Source organism: Saimiri boliviensis, chromosome 13, assembly GCF_048565385.1.
Source record: "Saimiri boliviensis isolate mSaiBol1 chromosome 13, mSaiBol1.pri, whole genome shotgun sequence".
NCBI lineage: Eukaryota > Metazoa > Chordata > Mammalia > Primates > Cebidae > Saimiri > Saimiri boliviensis.
In genome coordinates, this window is record NC_133461.1 from 51,737,125 (window position 1) to 51,751,905 (window position 14,781).

General features: G+C 37.2%; 1 protein-coding gene across 1 annotated transcript in view; it reads left to right on the forward strand.

Moving 5' to 3' along the window:
* SS18 (SS18 subunit of BAF chromatin remodeling complex) overlaps positions 1-14,781 on the forward strand; it is a 465,179-nt gene that overhangs the window by 309,373 nt on the left and 141,025 nt on the right. Inside the window, exon 20 of the transcript XR_012513138.1 lies at positions 4,897-5,020. The gene's annotated coding sequence lies outside the window, so the exon portion shown is untranslated. The remainder of the gene's footprint in view (positions 1-4,896; positions 5,021-14,781) is intronic.

Here is a 14,781-nt window from a genome sequence, read left to right on the forward strand (position 1 = left end):
GAGCTCCAAAGTTGTGCAACCAGTTTATAGGTTCACCAACAGTATATGAGAGCTTGGCCTTTCTCAGTATTCTTCTCATCATGAGGCTTTTAGATTTACCAGTATGTTGGGAATAAATTGGCATCTCATTGTTGGTTCACTTTGCATTTCTTTGATTACTAATGAGATTGAGCTTATTGTCTATTGTAGTTTTGTGAATTGCTTGGGTATATGCTTTGTCCATTTGTTGCATTAATTTCTCCTTTTGTTCTGATTTTATAAGTTTTTCACAGATTCCTTTGTTTTATATAAACTGTATATGCAAATAACTTTCTCCCAGAAGTTATTTTTCTGGGATAAATTTTTCATTCTGCTTATGCTATCTTTTGATGTAGGAAAGCTTTTAATTTTAATGAACCAAATGTATCCATTTTTTCCTATATGGTTTTTCTTTGCTTTGTTTTTGTTTTTCTACCTTTTCTTCTACCGTCTTTGTTCTTTTTGGGTATCTGGCTTGTCTTCCCACTCTCTCTTTTATTAAATAGCTTTTAAGATGGGAATTATGGGTTTCTTAAAGGTTTGCTAAGCCTCGTCTGTAAAACCGTGCCACTAATTTTGAGGAGAAAACTTGGGAGTGGAAGAGATTTGGCTGCTACTTTTTTTCAATGTGTAGTTTATTAATTTAGTTAGGCTTTCTATTTCTTCCATGTTCATAAATTTATTTTTATGCAGCATTATCCAGTCATTGTCACAAAGTTATGTAAAGTACTTCTAATGATTTTGTCCTGCTCCGTATGTAGTGATGTCCTTTTTATTTGTTCATATTACTTAAGATCTTGTTTTCCCAAAGACCAGCTTTTATTTTATTGATGCTTCCTATTGTTCATTTCTATTTGGTAAGCGTCTTTTGTTGCATTTAGTTTCCTGCCTTATGCATTTACAATGTACTCGGTTGAGTAAGAAGCCTGCGCCTGGTACCTCTAGCTGGTATTTAAGGCTGGGAAAGGCAGAGCAGCCAGTGAGAAGGAGAAGGTGAGGAGAGTACTGTGTCGAGGAGAAGAGTGAAGAAAGGCTTTCTAGAAGGAGGGGATCATCCACTCTGCCGAATGCTGCAAAAGCCTGTGTTAGATGAAGACTGGAAACCAACTGCTAGTTTTTGATAATGTGAAGTGATTTTTTTTTTTTTTTTTTTTTTTTTTTTTTTTTTTGGAGGGGTAGGATCTAATTCGCTGGAGAGGGTTCAAGAGGGAATGGCTTTATGCCTTAGTGGACTGGTCCTTTTGCATGGTTGGGTTGATGTCTCATTGTCATGCTATTAATTCTTTTTTATTTTAATTCTGTTTCATCTGCTATTCGTATTGCCACTAGCATTTTTTTTTTTTTTGATGAACATATTAGTTTGCTAAGAATGTCAGAGGAAAGTACCACAGAATGCATGACTTAGACAACAGTAATTCATTTTCTCACAGTTCTGGAGGCTGGAAGTCTGAGTCATCGGGATTGGTTTCTCCTGAGGCCTCTCCTTGGCTTTCAGATGTTTGTCCTCTCCCTGTGTCTTCATATGGTCTTCCCTTTGTGTGTCTCTGTGTCCTAATTTTCTCTTTTTATAAGGACATCAGTCATATTGGATTAGGGCCCACTGAGTGACCTCATTTTTCACTGAACCTCTTCACAAACCCATCACCAAATAGTACTGGGGTGGTACTTCAACACATGAATTCTGGGGAGAGTACGATTCAGCTGGAAACAATTTCTCTGGTGTTCTTTCCCATATCTTTTTGTGTGACTTTGTGTTAGGTATGTTTTTCACAGTGCAGCAAATAAGTGAATTTTTAAAAATTCAATGTGATTAGATTCAGCTTGATCCAGTTTGATTGGTGTTTTAATATGTATTTTATTAAAAATTAAAATATTTTAATCTTTTGATTTTCTCCTTTCATTTTATTGTAATTTCTGCCATATTCTTTTTGATTTCTGTTCATCATAATTTTTCTCCCCCTCTTCTCTCTCTGTCCTAATTTCACATGAATTGGGTGAGTTGTCAGTATCCACCTTTCCCTACTTTATGGTTTGCAAGCTTTAGATTGCTTTTCTATTTTGCTGGTGAGTATCTTAAATTTTAAACACATATACTTATCTCTACATTTTTAATTAGTTAATGAATTAATTAATTTTGTGAGATGGAATCTTGCTCTGTTGCCCAGGCTGGAGTGCAGTGGTACGATCTTGGCTCACCACGCCCAGGTTCAAGTGAGTCTCTTGCCTCAGCCTCCCGAGTAGCTGGGATTACAGGCATCCACCACCATGCCTGGCTAATTTTTGTATTTTTAGTAGAGACGGGGTTTCGCCATGTTGACCAGGGCAGTCTTGAATTCCTGACCTCCAGTGATCCACCTGCCTTGGCCTCCCAAAGTGCTGGGATTACAGGTGTGAGCCACCGTGCCCAGCCTTTATTTTGCACATTTTTAAACAAAGCTTAAGGTTATTCAGTATTTCTTCCAGAGTATTTTTACATTCTCCTTTGAACACATTCTGTGCTATCGTTGCCCAGAGATTTGGAAGTTCATTAAAAATTATTATTTTTCTAATAGATTTTTAATTAATTTCCCAGCATATTTTATCAATTTCTGTAATCTCTCCAATTTCACATAATTGTCTTTCCTAGTCATAATACTGTGGCAACAACTTTAAAAGCAGGGCTGAAACAATACAGTTTAATTTCTTGTTTACACTCCAGGCTGGCTAGGATTCAGCTCCTGCATTCCAAAGGCCACCTGAAGGAGCAGCCGGCATCAGCAGAGGCAGAGGGGAGAGGGCATGCTGGCTCTTAAAGCTTCCCTGAAAGAGAATTATCCATCATGTTTGCTCGCCTTTCCTTGGCCAAAGCAAGTCATATGGCCGAGCATGACTTCAAGGGGGATAGGAAAATAGAATCATCCTGTGGCTGGGGGCAGTGGGTATGGCGGAGCTGGGCAAGTCATCCACATTTATCTTCAGTCTGGCTTCCCTTTCCTTCACGCTGAACATATTCTTTAATAAATCTTTTAATTAGCATCTGTGAGTGGTAAACTCTTTTATTTTTATACATGTTAAAAAGCCTTATTTTTCCCTGACTCTTAATTAAATGTTTAGCTGTGTATAAAATCTGAGATTTACTATTTCCTTACCTGAGTACTTGGAAAATGTTATTCTATTGCTTTTTGGCTTGTATTTTTTGCTAATGAAAGTGTTGTTGCCAACTTAATTGCTATTATTTTGTAGGTAATCTGTCATTTTTGGCAGCTTTTAGATTTTTTTCAGACTGGGTGTGGATTTATTCTTTCTCATCCTGCTCAGAACTTGAAGCACACATTTAGTCTAAGGATGTATGGCTTTCTTCATCTCTGGGATAGTCTCAACCATCATTTTTTCTTTCTTTTCTCTCTCTTTTTTTTTTTTTGATTTTGCTTCATTTATTATTTCATGGGTTTTTGTTGTTTTATTTATTTTATTGTTTTTTTAAATTGCATTTTAGGTTTTGGGGTACATGTGAAGAACATGCAAGATTGTTGCATAGGTACACACATGGCAGTGTGATTTGCTGCCTTCTTCCCCATCACCTACATCTGGCATTTCTCCCCATGCTATCTCTCCCCTCCTCCTCACCCCCTGCTGTCCCTCCCCCATTTCCACCCAACAGACCCCAGTGTGTAGTGCTCCCCTCCCTGTGTCCATGTGTTCTCATTGTTCAACACCCACCTATGAGTAAGAACATGTGGTGTTTGATTTTCTGCTCTTGTGTCAGTTTGCTGAGAATGAAGCCATCATTTTTCCAGTGATCTTTCACTGGACCTCCCATTGAATACATATTAGAACCACTCAAATTTACTAATTTACTTCAGTCCAGTCTAGAATTTATTCCCTTAATTTTTTCTATTTCTCTATATTTTTAAAATTCTAAGACTTGTAATTTTTTTTATAAGTATCTCATTTTTATTTGTTATTATGTGTTTCTAGATGCTCTTGCTCATTTATGTTTTTGACCATCCTAACCACATATTTTAAAGTCTTTGTTAGACTGTTTTATGGCATGGATCTCAGTTGAAGTGAGTTTATTTAACTAATTAATTAACATGTTTGGCTCTCTGTGAACATTCTTTTTTTTGTGTTTTGGGATTTGGGTTTATGAACTCAAGTGGGGAGATCATTTTTTCCTTTGCTCTCTCCCTTTGTACCCACTTCTTTCTACCTAGAAATGATACTGTTGCTTTCACTCACCTGTTCACAGAACCAGAAGGCCACTTGATTCCTTCCACTTTGCTAGACTCCTGGCTTTTTAACAACTGAAGCCTCAGTCCTCATTCAGTAGCATTTAAAAAAAAATCTCCTTTTAGGACAGTAGAGAGATACCCTCCAGCTTCTGGCTTCAAGCAGTGAGCCTAGCTCTAGATGTCTGTCTGGCATGGAACACTTTTAGTCCCCATTACCTTGTTGGAGCAAGCTTAATGACTGCCAGAATCGGATAGGCTGTGGTTTTAGCATCTCCCCCAACACCCCGTTACTTCTCTGGGTTTCTGTGTCATTGATCCGTAGGGACCTTTGAGTTGCTTTGAGCCTTGGTACATCTTTCTGGTTTGTTGTTTTCTTTTTTCTTTTGTCATACTTTCTTTCTCATCTATTATTTCTAAGTATTTGAAACAGAAGAGGTAAACTTTGGATTTTGAATTTACTAAGACATTCTTATGGGAAATACCTGTCTCCATTTACTCCCCTTTACATAAATATCATTAAAACATTAAAGCATAGATAATAAAGTAAGATGGAAAAAACTTAAAAATCCACAATAATGCTTTATTTTCCCCTAGACACTGAGAATAAAAGATGTATTGTTATGTAGCACCATGTCATTGTTCTGAGCAAGGATCTGTCCCTCTCCAGGTGTATGAACCAGAGAGCTATTTACTTATCTGCAGTATGGGGAAAGTCATGCCTGTTGCATAGAGCCATTATGGAGATTACATGGAATCATGTATACAAGAGTCTTGCACAGTTTCTGCACATGGTAAGTAGTTACAGGTATATATAATTCAAATGTTATCTTGAATATGATCACTAGAATATACATGTTGATTATTTTTTCTAACTGTGCCAGGGAGGGGTATTTATAAATACATAGTGTACAGATGCTGGAATGTCCTTCCTGTTCTGGAGAAAACTTTTATGAAATCCCATTATTAGAGAGTCTTTTCTTTGGATTAATACATCTGTCTTTAAATCAGAGGTTCCCAAACCTCATATGTTCTCACTGATAAGTAGGAGCTGAACTGTGAGGACAAAAAGGCATAAGAATCATACAATGGAATTTGGGGACTCAGGGAAAAGAGTGGGAGGGGGTGAGGGATAAAGGACTACATATTGGGTGCAGTGTACTCTGCGCAGGTGATGAGTGCACCTAAATCTCAGAAATCACCACTAAAGAACTTATCCATGTTACCAAACACCACCTGTTCCCCAAAAACCTACGAAATAAAACAAAAGTCAGAGATTTCTATAGAAAAATTGCACATCAACCTGGGCAGAAGAGGTTTCTGCATACCTTCCTGTATGTCAGTTTGGTCAAATTGCTTTTTCTGATTGCTGATTAAGGAAAAAAAGGAATCAGAGTTTTATTTAAGCAACAAGAAGTTATGACACTTCCCAGGGTGGGCAGATGGAGCTATATGGGACATGCTAGTGGGGTTTCTAGTAATTGATGAATTGTTCAACAATACAGATGAACAGGAGACTCAGGGGCATGGGTAAGAATGTAAGATGTGTCGCCCAGCTTCAGCTCAATCATACTATGGTAACCACTCCAAAAATCTTGGTGGCTTACAACAACAAAGGCTGATTTTGCTTAAATATGTGCTCAATCTGGGAAAATTTAGGACTTATGGCCAGAGGAAATGAGAACATGGTAGAACCACCCAGTGGCTGTCAATACTTCTACTTGCAAGTGGCATACTTCACTTTCGTTACATTTTATTGGCCAGTGCAAGTCACATGGCTAACTGTGAACTATAACACAAACCTCTGAAGTTTATAGCACAAGATAGTTGGTAACTGCATAAATAAAACTAGAAGGCTTATTTTAGAACCAATAAGTGTCAAATCATTGATTGGCTTCTTTACCATGTTCTTACTAGGTCAAGCAGGAGGGACCCAGTTTGTCAAAAGGCATTTGGCTAATGTGGCAAAGCATAATGAAAGAGAAAACTTAGTAGAGATGAAACATAAGTAACGTCAACATCTAGGCTTGTTATGGGCTGAATTGTGTCCTCTCCCAAATTTATATCTTGAAGTTCTAACTCCCGGTACCTCAGAGTGTGACTGTATTTGGAGGTAGGTTCTTTCCAGAGGTTAGTAAGTTAAGATGAGGTCATTAGGGTTGCCCTAATTCAATATACTGATGTTCATATAAGAAGAGGCGATTGCTAAATAGCCACACACAAAGGGAAGCTCATGGGAAGACATGGAGAAGGTGGCCATCAGCAGGCCAAAGAAAGAAGCCTCAGAAGAAACCAACAGCGCTGACACCTTGATCTGGCACTTCCAGCCTCTAGAATTGTGAGAAAATAAATTTCATTTTTTTGAGGTACCTAGTGTTTGGGGTTCAAAGTCTATGATACCTTGTTTGGAAGCCCTAACAAACTAATACAAGGCTTTAACTTCTAACATAAGACATGTCTATGGGCCTCCTCCCTATCTATAACATGATGAAGAACACAGCACCCTGTCCTAGCCTATCTTTGATCTAGGGACTGGTGTTAACCAATTTTCTCAGGTCTTTCAATGGGCAATGATCATGTTCATTGGCACAAAAACAACCTGCCTCCATTTTTTTCCAACTGTCCATGCCTTCTTGCTGGCTATTGCGTTCAGCTGACGGGAGCTCAGGGCAAGCCCATTGAGAATGCCTCCTTGCCCTGCTGCTTGCAGTGTACTGATTAGTCTAGTTCTTTCCCCTGACTGCTTCTTTCCCCTCAAGTTAGATACAGGCACTTGAACTTGACATTAGTTTATGATGATTTTATTATCAAATTCTAAGCAAGTAATGCATTATAGATATGTTGGATTCTAATCAAGTAATCAAACTAGGTTATAGTTCTACTGATTCAGTGGCCACATTGCACACTGGTTTCCACGCTGGTGCTTTTTAGGCTATTGTACAAATAGTTACCAATGGATTTACTTGTGTGTGTGTGTGTGTGTGTGTGTGTGTGTGTGTGTGAGAGAGAGAGAGAGAGAGAGAGAGAGAGAGACAGAGAGAGAGAGATAGCATATACTAGCTGCTCTTGTGCAATAAAGATGTGAAAGGAAATGATGAGAAATGTGCCATTTCCTCTTCATGTAGGAAAATACCTAACATGCATAGATGATTTAAAGTTGTGCTCCATTGACCACCCCAGTCATATTTACCAGGAATGAAGTTTTTTCTCAGAGAACCCCTATCTGCAGAGTCTTACAGGGTCTTGGTGCTTAAAGCAAAGATGCCTCTATTTGGAACACTTGGGGTTTGAAAAATCTAATTTGCCCTGAAATCCCTTCTGCATTTTAAAAATTGTGTCTGAATTCTCAATGCAGTCAGAGTGACTGTTTGGTAGACAAAATGTATCCCCAAACCATCAAGGGATTTTCATAAGCAATTGGGATTACTCCAAAATACATTGCAGATTGGTATCAACTATCATATTTGAATTTGTAGTCTAGTGCTGAGAGCAATTTGTAGCACATTATAAATCACGACTCCTCCCTCACAATTTCTGAATGATCCCGTATGTGACAAGCACTAAGTAGGCTGTTGCTACAGCAGCAACATCTGAAATTGCCCAGAGATATCATACCAAACTGAATGACAGGAGAAAATTTCATAATCACTTTATAAGTACAACCGTTCAGTATAGCCCAATCTCCTTCAACCCGAGAAAAATTGAGATGAGTTTGGATTGAGAATGTTAATTGGAACCTGATATGCTTGGCTTTCTAGCACAGTATTTAAATCTTGTTAGGACTGTCTGTCTATCCAAGAGAGCTACAAAAAGTTAACTTATCTTCTCCCCTGCACCCCCCAGAATCAAAGCTTAGATTCCAGGGAGTACAAGCCAGATTCATAGAGAAAATCCTAAAATTGCAAACTCTATTGCTATGAATTGGTCCTAAAATTGGCTATTATTATTTAGATGTAATAAAAATTCTAGTGATCTGCAGAACAGTAAAATCTCTAGTTTAGCAGGGGATTGAAGTGTTTTCTGGACTGTGCCATATGAAAGCCATCAGAGACAATAGAGTCTTCACAGATATCCACTCTAACATTTGCAAAAAGCATTAACAATATATCATACTTCACTGCTGCTGCAAACCCATAATATTATTCACAAATTATGTATTTAAGATTGGGGAGCTGGAGACATTTTTGTAATGCTAATATTAAGACATCCCCTCCAGAGAGGTTCTATAGAACCTCAGCCTGCATTTTTCATATTCACCTTACTGCGTGACCATGTGATGATTCTGAAATCGTTGCCTGGCTACACTGATCCCTATTTCCTAGAGCCCTATCTGCCAATGTTCAGAAGAGTTTTATTCCTAAGTGTTACTTCGAAACATTGGACTGTAATTTATAGAATTTATCCAAGGAAGTTTCTAAAACCATTAACAATACTTTTAACTACAAGTCATTCAACCTGAGGAAAGAGAAAAAAAGTTACTTTGAATAATGAACTGATAATAAGATCAGAAAAATTAAGATGGAATATCATGCAAATAACATGGGCATGGGGATTATTACTTAAGATGTACCTTTATTCTTATTGTTTTGATTAAAAAATGATAGAAAAACTGCAGAATAGAAAAAAAGTAGATTTATAGCAGATGCTTTTATAGAGACCTAAAACTTTTGAGTGTCCCAGAGGAAGTAGAATTAATTTATGATGAGATTTGAGTCTTTGACATCTCTATTAAGATGAATAAGAAAGAGGCATATGGTGGGAAAATATCAGTAAGGTAGACATAGCTGGTTAAACGGTGAAAAATGAAAGCCGTATTTAAGACACATGAACAACAATAATAACAACTAAAACAGCAATGATGGTTGCTTTTAAAGGCATAGGTGAAGGGAAAAAGGAAGCTAGGAGGGGTCAAGCTCATTCTACAGTAAGTTACGATTTTGTTCAAAAAATAATCAACCACTGGGTGGGTGCAGGGGCTTACGCCGGTAATCCCAGCACTTTGGGAGGCCAGAGCAGGCAGATCACTTGAGCTCAGGAGTTCAAGACAAGCTTGGGTAACATAGCGAAACCCCGTCTCTGCAAAAAATACAAAAAAAAAAAAAAATGTAGCCAGGTATAGTGGACTGCGCTTGTGGTTCCAGCTACTCAGGAGGCTGAAGTGGAAGGATCACTTGAGCCCAGGATGTGGAGGCTGCAGTGAACCAAAATCACATGACTGCACTCCAGCCTTAGCGACAGAGTGAGACGCTGTCTTGAAAACACAAAAAGGTAATGAATCACCAAATGCAGTCCAATGAACCTAGGATTGACAGCTGATTGGATTAACACAGTTCCTTTCATTAGAATCTGGGTTGGTGGACAGTAAAGGATCAGGTTAATCCATAAAACACTGAAGAAGAAGCAGGGAAGCAGGGACAGAAACTTTGCAGAGAAAGGGCAGGGATGGGAAGAATTTATAAGATCAGCTTTATAAATTCCTGTTGGACGGATTTACAAAGTAGTTTTTGTAAATATCTTACTCTTGTAGAAAAATCAGCAAATGACGTGTGTAGTATATTTAAGTAGCCCATGGTGTTCTCAATCACTCCATTTGACATTTAGCTAGTACAACAGAGGGTTTCTACTGGACAGAAGAGAACATTCCACAAGTCACCATGTTCTGCAGATTTCTTGCCAACTCGCTTTATGTTCATTTAACTGGTTGCTTTTCATGATTACCCTATGACTGGCTAAATTTCAAATTACAAAAGGACCATTTAATTGTTATTCCATATTGCTCTTGGCCTTTAAATAAACAAGAATTTAAACATAAATATTGGCCCTAATGTAATTTTCCTCCATAAAACAATCAAAAAGGTAAAAGAAAAATCTTTTAGATGGATTTTTAAAAAAATTATTTTACTTTAAATTCTGGAATACAAATGCAGAATATGTCGGTTTGTTGCATAGGTATACATGTGCCATGATGGTTTGCTGCACCTATCAATCCATCATCTACGTTTTTAACCCGACATGCATTAACTATTTGTCCTAATGCTCTCCCTTCCCTCAGCCCTCATGCCCTGAATGGCCCTGGTGTGTGTAGTTCCTTTCCCTGTGTCCATGTGTTCACACTGTTCAACTCCCACTTATGAGTGAGAACATGCAGTGTTTGGTTTTCTGTTCCTGTGTTAGTTTGCTGAGGATGATGGCTTCCCAGTTCATCCATGTCCCTGCAAAGGACATGATCTCATTCCTTTCTATGGCTGCATAGTATTCCATGGTGTGTAGGTACCACATTTTCCCTGTCCAGTCTATCATTGATGAGCATTTGGATTGGTTCCATGTTTTTTCTATTGTAAATAGTGCTGCAATAAACATACATGTGCATGTATTTTTATAGTAGAATGATTTATAATCCTTTGGGTATATACCCAGTAATGGGATTGCTGGGTCAAATGGTATTTCTGGTTCTAGATCATTGAGGAATCATCACACTGTCTTCCACAATGGTTGAACTATTTTACACTCCCACCAACAGTGTAGAAGTATTCCTGTTTCTCCAGAGCCTCGACAGCATCTATTGTTTCTTGACTTTTTAATAATTGCCTTTCTGATTGGCATGAGAAGGTATCTCATTGTGATTTTGATTGCATTTCTCTAATGATCAGGGGTGTTGAGCTTTTTTTCATGTTTCTTGGCCACATAAAGTCTTCTTTTGAGAAGTGTTTGTCCATATCCTTTGCCCATTTTCTGATGTAGTTGATTTTTTTTTTCTTGTGAATTTGTAAAAGTTCATTATAGATTCTGGATATTAGCCCGTCGTCAGGTGGGTAGACTGTGAAATTTTTCTCCTATTCTGTAGGTTGCCTGTTCACTCTGATGATAGTTTCTTTTGCTGTGCAGAAGCTCATTAGTTTAATTAGATCCCATTTGTCAGTTTTTTGCTTTTGTTGCAATTGCTTTTGGTGTTTTCATCATGAAGTCTTGGCCCATGCCTATATCCTGAATTGTATTGCCTAGGTTTTCTTCGAGGATTTTTATGGCTTTGGGCTTTACATTTAAGTCTTTAATCCATCTTGAATTAATTTTTATGTAAGGTATAAGGAAGGGGTCCAGTTTCAGTTTTCTGCATATGGCTAGCCAGTTTTCCCAGCACCATTTATAAAACAGGGAATCCTTTCCCCATTGCTTTTGTCAAGTTTGTCAAAGATCAGATGGTTGTAGGTGTGTGATGTTATTTCTCTATTAAGTCTCTATTCTGTTCCATTGATCTAAATGTCTGTTTTTGTGCCAGTCCCATGCTGTTTTGGTTACTGCAGCCTTGTAGTATAATTTGGTCAGGTAGCATGATGCCTGTCTATTGTTGGCGTATAGGAATGCTTGTAATTTTTCACATTGATTTTGTTCTTTTTGCTTAGGATTGTCTTGGCTATATGGGCTCTTTGTTGGTTCCATATGAAATTTAAAGTAGTTTTTTTCTAATTCTGTGAAGAAGAATGTCAATGGTTGTTTAATTGGAGTAGGACTGAATACATAAATTACTTTGGGCACTATGGCCACTTTCATGATACTGATTCTTTCTATCCTTGAGGATATAATGTTTTTCCATTTGTTTATGTCCTCTCTTATTTCCTTAAGCAGTAGTTTGTAGTCCTCCTTGAAGAGGTTCTTCATATCCCTTGTTAACTGTATTTCTAGGTATTTTATTCTCTTTGTAGGAATTGTGAATGGAAAGTTCATTCATGATTTGGCTCTCTGCTTGTCTATTATTGGCATATAGGAATGCTTGTAATTTTGCACATTGATTTTTTATCCTGAGAGTTTGCTGAAGTTGCTTGTCAGCTTAAGGAGTTTTTGGGCTGAGACGATAAGGTTTTCTAAGTTTAGAATCACATCATCTGCAAACAGAGACAATTTGACTTCCTCTCTTCCTGTTTGAATACACTTTATTTCTTTCTCTTGCCTGATTGCCCTGGCCAGAACTTCCAATCCTATGTTGAATAGGAGTGGCAAGAGAGGGCATCCTTGTCTTGTGCTGGTTTTCAAAGGGAATGCTTCCAGCTTTTGCCCATTCAGTATGACAGGGTTTGTCATAAAAAACTCTTATTATTTTGAGACATGTTCCATCAATACCTTGTTTATTGAGGGTTTTTAACATAAAGGATGTTAAATTTTATCTAAGGCCTTTTCTGCATCTGTTGAGATAATCATGTGGTTTTTGTTATTGGTTCTGGTGATGTGATGGATTACGTTTATTGATTTGCATATGTTGAACCAGCCTTGCATCGTGGGATGAAGCCAACTTGATCGTGGCAGATAAGCTTTTAGATGTGCTGCCGGATTCGGTTTGCCAGCATTTTATTGAGGATTTTCACATCAATGTCCATGAGGAGTATTGGCCTGAAATTTTATTTTTTTGTTGTGTCTTTGCCAGGTTTTGGTATCAGGATGATGCTGGTCTCATAAAATGAGTTAGGGAGGAGTTCCTTCTTTTCACTTGTTTGGAATAGTATCACAAGGAATGGTGCCAACTTTTCTTTGTACCTTTGGTAGAATTTGGCTGTGAATCTGTATTTTCCTGGGCTTTTATTAGTTGGTAGGCTCTTAATTACTGCCTTAATTTCAGAACTTGTTATTGGTCTATTCAGAGATTTGACTTCTTCCTGGTTTAGTCTTGGGAGTGTATATGTGTCTGGGAATTTATCCTTTTCTTCTAGATGTTCTAGTTTATTTGTATAAAAGTATTTATAGCATTCCTTGATGGTAGTTTGTATTTCTGTGGGGTCAGTGGTGATATCATCTTTATCATTTTTTTGTTGTGGCTATTTGATTTTTTTCTATTTTATTCTTTATTAGTCTAGCTAGCAGTCTATCTATTTTGGTAATTTATTCAAAAAACCAGCTCCTGGATTCATTGATTTTTATTTTTTGAGGGATTTTTCTTGTCTCTGTCTCCCTCAGTTGTGCTCTGATCTTGGTTATTTCTTGCCTTTTGCTAGTTTTTAGATTTGTTTGCTCTTGCATCTCTAGCTTTTAATTATGATATTAGGGTGTCGATTTGAGATCTTTCTAGCTTTCTGATGTGGGCATTTCGTGCTATAAATTTCCCTCTTAATACTGCTTTAGCCATGCCTCAGAGATTCTGGTACATTTTCTCTTTGATCTTATTGATTTCAAAGAACTTTTTGATTTCTGCCTTAATTTCATTATTTACCCAGGAGTCATTTAGAAGCAGGTTGTTCAATTTCCATGTAGTTGTGTGGATTAAGTGAGTTTCTTAATCCTGAGTTCTAATTTGATTGCACTGTGGTCTGAGAGACTGTTATAATTTCAGTTCTTTTGAATTTGCTGAGGAGTATTTTATTTCCAATTGTGTGGTCAATTTTAGAATGAGTGCCATATGGCACTTAGAAGAATGTACATTCTGTTGATTTGAGGTGGAGAGTTCTGTAGATGTCTATTAGATCCATTTGATCCCACACTGAATTCAACTCCTGAATATCTTTGTTAATTTTCTGTCTCATTGATCTGTCTAAAATTGACAGTGGGGTGTTAAAATGCATCAAAAATTTCTTATTAGTATAATAATAATTTATAAATAGCATAAATAATATAAACATAAATAAATATGTTATTATTTATTAACATATTAACAGCTTAGTCTCAACTAGATAAAAAGGATTGCCTTCTTCCTGATTCTAATATACCTAGCAGAGGAAAGTGTGAATTTTCTTTGGTGAAACATAACATCATCTGAAGTCATCATGTCTGTTGTTGTTCAACAAACATCATTAGTTATGCCAAGAAATATGATTATATAACCAAACTTCAAGAGAAACATCAGATAGTAGAAACACACTTGTAGGTGATGTAGTTTTGTTATGGGATTCCAAACAACTGTAGTTATTTTGCTCAGAAAAATAGTTAAAAGGAAAGAAACGTGGTTTAATTGAAAGTTTTACCAGAGAACTGAAATCAAGACAAAAGAAAATAAATATTTCAGAAATAAAAATTACAGTATGTGAAATTAAGTGTCCAATGGATAGAGTTAACATAGATTAGACACATAACAAGACAGGATTAAAGAATTAGAAAGCAGATTAATAGAAAATATCTAAAAATAAAACATGTGAGCTGGGCATGGTGGCTTATGCCTATAATCCTTGCACTTTGGGAGGCTGAGGCAGGTGGATCACTTGAGCCCAGGAGTTGAAGGCCGGCCTGGGAAACATAGAGACCTTGTATCTACAAATAATTAAAAAAATTAGCTAAGCCTGGCGATGCCTACCTGTGGTTCCAGATACATAGGAGTTTGAAGCAGGCAGATTGCTTGAGCCTGGGAGGTTGAGGCTGCAAGTGAGCCATGTTTGCACTACACACTCTAGTCTGGGCAACAGAGTGAGACCTGTTTTAAAATAAATAAATAAAACAAAGCATGTATAGGAAAAAATGAAAATGCAGATGAGTGAAATGGATATGTGAGGCACAGCAAAAATATCTAACATACATATAACTAGGTTCTAAAAGAGAGAGAGAGAAAAAAAATCAGATGGGTGAAATGGAAAACAAATTG